Genomic DNA, 7085 nt, shown 5'->3' on the forward strand with positions numbered 1-7085 from the left:
TTTCTCTCTCTCTCCTCTATCTTCTATTGGTTCTGTTTCTTTGGAGGACCTTGACCAATACAAATGGCAATCAGTCCTCCTACTCACTCCCCAGGGAGGGGACATCCCAGTCCAACATACTCTGCATTCCTTTTAACAAAAAATTTTAGTGCACTTTTTAGTGGTCAGATCCAAACTGCAATGTGTAGCAGTTGATTTGTACTGGTAAACTGTGAGATTTCTGTCATTCCCTATGACCAATCTCAACTCCTGGCATCCTTGGACTCAGTTCACAGATCACCTATTCCATGAAGCCTACCCTGAGGAACTGTTCCCCTCCCAAGCTTGTGCTAGGTTCCCTTCTTTTATATTCCCATGGCCCCCTCTGCATATATACTCCTTCACCATGTTTAGCACGCTGCATTGGAATTTTTAAATATATTTTTTCTCTCACTAATCTGAGCTCTGTAAACCTGGGGTTAGAGTTTATTTATCTTTGTATCCCTGGTGGATAGCATAGCATCTTCACAGTGTAGGTGTACATATATTTTGCTCTATAAATGAATAAAAGGACAGTTTTATTCCCTGTCATCTCTAGAAGGTTCTCTCTATACCCCTAGGATGCACGGAAAGAGTACAGACATTGATTCAGACACTTCTGTCGTCCGTTCCAATTCCCTCACCTTCTAGTCTTAGGCAAGTCTTTCAGTGTCTTTGGCATCTTTCCTAATCTGTGAAACAGAAATGAAAACTATACCTCCTTTATTGTATTATCATGGGGACTAAATGAGATAAGAGGTGTCTTTTCTCTCCCATATCACCAAGCATTTGTTCCAACACACTTATCAAAGTTCTCTGAAGTTGTATTTTCAGAATACACAGTGGTCTCTGTCTATCCCCTCAGTTCCCTTATCCCCTTTCCCTTGCTGAGAAGAGGGTATGAGCACACTGGGCCCTGACTCAGCTCTGGTTCAGGATAATCTCTCACTCTAACTAAAGATACCTCCCTGGGGTCTCTTGCTCAGTCTAACCAACTCAGGGCAGGCAGTGTCTAATTTTGGAGGCAGAGGAATTATTTTATATCTGCTCTCTGAAATCCCCCTCAATTAGTGATTCCTATCTAGCAGTGATTTTGGCTAGCAGGGGATATTGGCAATGTCTAGAGATACTTTGATTGCCCCAACTGGGGTGGGTGGAATGATATTGGCATCTAGTAGGTAGAGGCCAGAGATGCTGGTCAACATCCTACAATGCAAAGGACATCCCTAGACAACAAAGAATTATCTGGTCCTAAATGCCAATTGTGCTGGAGTTGAGAAACCAATGGACATTTCCCTGTTCAATACATAAAGGAAGACACAAGTCACAACCATATGTCAGAAGGTTGTCCTGCATTTTAATGCTAATAAATTTCCCCATCATTCTTCCCACTGCATTTTCAGACTAGACTACTATTTATTTATTCTCACTCTACACTAACATTATCTTCTTAAAGTGTATATTAATATAAATATGAGTTTCAGGTGGAAGCTGGACCACAGCAGAAATTTATTAACATCAGGTGGTCATATAAGATAGGAAATGAAGTGAGATGCATCAGCACACTCACCACACCTTCTAGCTTTATTGGTGGATGGAGACATTCAGCAACATAGAATCTCTCCACTCAGGCTACCCTGATGTCCTTCCCTGCTCTTCCACGTACAAACTGTGTGATATTGCACAAGTTACCTAACCTCTCTGTGCTTTGGTTTCTTCACTTCACAATGGGAAGACCACCTGCCTCATAGAGTTGTAAAGATAAGTGATATGAAACAAGGAAGCAGCTGTCCTTACCTTGGCTCTGCAACTTTCAGGTTATGTGATTCTGGACAAGTAATTTACCCTTTTCAGGCCTGAAGCACCTCACCTATAAGAAGCAAATACTAATAGTACCTATTTCATAAGGATGTTGTAAGCACAGAATGGGGTAACATATGGAAAATGCTTTTGTACATAGTGAGCCCTCCATAAACTGTAATAGTTTCACTTCCTTGAACAGCTGGTGCATGGAATCAGCTGGATAAAGTATGATAATCACACACTGGGTGAAAGGTATGGATTGATCAAGGGGGCCCAGTGATCATCCATGAATGTCACCGTCTGGACTTGCTCTCATTCCATCTGGGTCTAACACAGTGAAGAAGAAGCATCTGTAGAAAATGGTATGTAGTCAAGTGAGAGTAACTTCAGTCCCAGACTTTCTTGAAGTACTTAAAGTACTTCCTTAAAGCTGAGGAGAAGCACAGGCTATAGAGAAAAGAATCCCTTCTTGGGTTCCCATCACCAGCAACACATCTACACTTCCTTATTCCCATGATATTCTGCAAGTCCAGCTTGGGAGACTGGTTTAGTAATACAGTCAACATGATGGTAATTTGGGGCAAAATTTCTTTTTCAACTGGCAATAATCACTTCTAAGCTAAACCTGATCCTGTCACTGAGTGGGGCCAAGTGATGTTGGCCTTGGACTTCTGGGTGAGATCTGAATTGCAGCATAGGGCAGTAATGTGGATTGTGCCTAATTGGTTGGGGGAAAGAGCAGGGGGCCATCAATGTGTCTTTGGGGTTAGGCTTGCCCAAGGGCAATTATGGGCAAATTAGAGACCAATTCTGTAGATAAATGACATCAGGAGAATATTCTACTTGCCTGGTAACTTTTGGCAACAAGACCTACTCTGTATCAGGGAAGAAGATGGATGGTATGAGCTCCAGAATTTTATTTTTATTAAGGGATTATTATTAGTGCTAATAATTCACAGAGAGTCATGCCTTACATTATGTTTGGGATATGTGAAATCTGTGGGGTGGTGAAAATTAGTCAGAAAGCATCTAAGGCACTAGAAAGAAAAGGAGATATTATAAGTAGGTCCCATTTCAGAGCCAAATTACACCCTCCATATCCCACGCAAAAGCCCAGTTTACTTTATTGGGCCTTGCAAACAAAATGAACAAAGAGACAAAAAAGATGACCAGGCAGATTTGAAAAAGATACAGATAAGACATGAAAATTAAGAATAATGTTGCCGAAATTAAATGTTCAGTGTGTGGGAAAATAACATATTAGGTACAAACAAAGAGATTATTATTGAACTGGAAGAATGTGTGAATAAAGTACCCAGATTGCGACCCACGGAGACAAGGAAAGCAGGGGACAGTGAAGAGAGAAGGAGGCAGAATGAGGATGTGGTGGGAGAGTGGAGGAGAAAAACAGAAGTATAAAACAAGTGGAGGAAAAAGTAGTAAAAAGGAGATGGTAGAAACAAATGCAATTATTCCAGTAATCTCAATAATCTGACTGGACTAGACCCAACATTTAAAAGGCAGAGACTCTGGTTATTGGGGTGAAAGAAGTATCCAATGATATACTCTTTACAGGAAACATAAGAAGATGGAATGCCTGAAAGTGAAAGTATAAAAAAAAAATGAAAGACTGGGAAAAGACATGGCGGAAAAATACCAAAAGAAAACTCTGGTAACCATTGAAAGCAAAAGGTATTGTAACTGTTCGAGAAATAATCATTTAAATTTTTTAAATTGTTGAATTTGTCAATCTATATTTTTGTGTGTCTTTTTGTAGCAACTTTATTGAGATGTCTTTAACATATAAAAAGTGTATATACTGAAGGTATGCAACTATATATAGAGAGAAAAAGTTACCACAATCAAGCTAAATAACTTGCCCATCACATCTACATAGTTACTACTGTGTGTATATGTGTGTGTGTGTGTGTGTGTGTGTGTGTGTTGAGAAGATTTAAGATCTATCCGCTTAGCAAACTTCAAGTATACAACTCAGTGTTGCTAACTGTTGTCACTATGCTATACATTTGATCTCCAGAAGATACTGTTAAAAAAAGAAGACTAGTCCCAGACTTGGTGAAAATGATTTGCCACCCATATAATAACCTCTTTAGAATGAATGGGTATTTTCAGCTTGGCGGACACAGTCCACTGGAACAATAGGAAAAATCTTATTTTAATATCTTTCTCCATAAAATCCATAAACATATCTGCATGTTTTAAAATTTATATAAATGACACCATATTTATTATTCTGCAAATAAAAGAGACATTATTAGTAACAGAGTTAAAGGATTAATTTCATAAGAATTGTTTAATACCAATTATAAACTTGTAAATAATTAACTATGCTTGAAATAAAAGAAATTAGATGTAGAGGAAGAAAAATACAAATCTACTGTCTTCATGTGAGATTTCAACACACACTTCTCAATTATTGATAGGTCAAGAAGTAAAATAATATTAATAGTGATAATGATTGGGGCGCCTGGGTGGCTCGGTCGTTAAGCATCTGCCTTCAGCTCAGGTCATGATCCCAGCGTCCTGGGATCAAGCCCTGCATTGGGCTCCCTGCTCCGCAGGAAGCCTGCTTCTCCCTCTCCCACTCCCCCTGCTTGTGTTCTCTCTCTCGCTGTGTCTCTCTCTGTCAAATAAATAAATAAAATCTTTAAAAAAAAACAGTGATAATGATTAGCATATTAATAAGTGAATATTGAAATCACAAGCTTGACTTAATAACATATAGAGAAGTCATATCCAAAAAAGCAATCCCATACATCCATTTGAAGCCCATGTGGAACGTTTATAAAACCCAACTATATTCTAGGCTCTGTAAGTCTTCACAGATGTCCAACATATAGATATTTACAGGGCATGTTCTCTGACAAAGTGAAATTAAAATAGAAATCATTAACAAAAAGATGCATTAAAATACATCCATTTTTGTTTTATTTAAAAAGGTCTAAATATCTAATGGGTTAAAAAGTAATGATAACTTTTTTTTTTAAAGATTTTTTTTTTTAATTATTTATTTATTTGAGACAGAGAGAATGAGAGAGAGAGAGCACATGAGAGGGGGGAGGGTCAGAGGCAGAAGCAGGCTCCCTGCTGAGCAGGGAGCCCAATGCGGGACTCGATCCCGGGACTCCAGGATCATGACCTGAGCCGAAGGCAGTCGCTTAACCAACTGAGCCACCCAGGTCCCCAATGATAACATTTTTAAAAATCCTTACAACTAAATGAAAATGAAAATATTATATACATAACTTTTAAAGATCCAGTGAAAATAGTACTAAGAAGAAAAGTTAGAGCCTTGTCTAATTATATTTGACAATAAGATGAAAAATCACTCTTTAGTAACTGTAGTAACTGAAAAGTAATGAACTAACAATCCAAATTAAGACATTAAAAAAGAAAACAAAAAAAATCCCAGAAAGTAGAAGAAAGGAAATAATAAAGATAAGAAGAGAAATTAATAAGATGGAAAGCTAATGAAATGAACAAATGAAATAGACCACCAAAGCAAAACTTATTTTTCGTTAATGTTTTCAGAGAAATATCTGCCAAGATTGATTGAGAAAGAGATGGCACAAATAAAAATATGGGACATGAAAAAGGAACATAACTATAGACGTAACAGGTATAAAAACAACAAGAAAACAGCATAAAAATTTTGGGTTGCAATACATTTGGAAACCTAGATGGAATAACAAATTCCTCCTCCAAAAAAAAAAAAGACATCAAAATTGACCTAATAAAAAATAGAAAGCCTGGGGCGTTCTATAAAAATTAATGAAATTCAATCTGTAGTTAACAGTAACCCTGTGAAGGAAACAATAAGCCCAAATTATTTTACAGGCTAGTGTTTTGCAAGACGTAACTTAAAATCATTAACAATGAGTATAGTGTGTGTCCTAAACAATCATATTCAATGCTGGTCATGAACAGTCAGCACAGGTATGCTTCTACACACTTAACTGAATGTCAGCACAGAACTTTCAAGAAAATGATCGTTCCAATGTTACAATAGAACTCTTGAGATTAGAGAAAGGGAAACTTCCTTAAGTCATTCTATGAGGTCAATGTAATTTTGATTCAAAATCATGCAAAGACAGAAAGAAAAAAGAAAAGCACAGGTCAATCTCACTCAAAAACATAGATGTAAAATCGTTAAATAAAACATTAGCAAAATAAAATGAATAGTGTGTAAAACTATGATACACCATAATAAAATTCAGTAGATTCCACAAAGCAATAGCAGTTTCACACTAGAAATCTATGAATGTAATTTACCACATGAACTGAACATAGAAAAATATATATATAATCATCTCAATAGATGCCAAAAAAGCATTTGATGAAATCCAACACATATTTTATAGATTTAAATATACATTGATACAAGTACATTTTATAAATACTTATTGTGTGTATATATATATATAATTATAGGTAAAATGAATATCCTTATATAATTTTATAAGTATATTCTTAAAATTATATATAATGCATATATGATCTATACTTATATAAATGTATAATTAAATATAAATAGTATATATGTATATAAGAATATAAATGTAAATATTTATATACATATATACTTACATATGAATAAAGGTATAGATGCATATCATATCAGTATTACATCAGTATATGAGTATACACATAGATGTATGGTAGGATTAAGTTCAATTGTATGCTTTTATTTTGGGAGTGACTTGGCTATTCATAGCTCTTTTTTCTTCTATCTAAATTTTAGAATAAAGTTGCTAAGTTTCTAAAGAATCATTTAGGACTATTTTAATGGGAATTACACTGAATGTATAAATCATTAAAGATGGAAATAATTATATTTTTATGATACTTAGCCTCTCCTTTTGTGTAGATTTTTTCAGTTAAAAAACTGAAAATATAAAGGAAAATAATTTTATTTTCCCTATCCTTGAGATAGGAAGAGATTTCTTAAATAGAACACAGTAAGGCTAACCGCAAAGAAATGATTGAGAAATCTATAATAAAAATTAAAATTTCTCTTTATTAGAAGATATTAAAAAGAAAGTGAAAAACAAGCTATATATTATGAGAAGATGTTTTATTGGCCCAAGAATTAACAATGCTCCTGCATATATGAGGAACTTCTGCAGATCAGCAAGAAAAAATATAAACAATGGAAAAACAGGAAAATCGTTTAAACCGGCATTTCATAGATGAAAATGTAAATGGCAAATACAAATATAAAATATTGGTCTTATTAATATGCA

General features: G+C 35.4%; 1 long non-coding RNA gene across 1 annotated transcript in view; it reads left to right on the forward strand.

Moving 5' to 3' along the window:
• LOC145720773 (uncharacterized) overlaps positions 1-7085 on the forward strand; it is a 79256-nt gene that overhangs the window by 32703 nt on the left and 39468 nt on the right. Inside the window, exon 3 of the long non-coding RNA XR_014143990.1 lies at positions 3397-3513. This is a non-coding gene — a long non-coding RNA (uncharacterized LOC145720773). The remainder of the gene's footprint in view (positions 1-3396; positions 3514-7085) is intronic.

Source organism: Leptonychotes weddellii, chromosome 3, assembly GCF_054177405.1.
Source record: "Leptonychotes weddellii isolate Sample4059 chromosome 3, ASM5417740v2, whole genome shotgun sequence".
Lineage (NCBI taxonomy): Eukaryota > Metazoa > Chordata > Mammalia > Carnivora > Phocidae > Leptonychotes > Leptonychotes weddellii.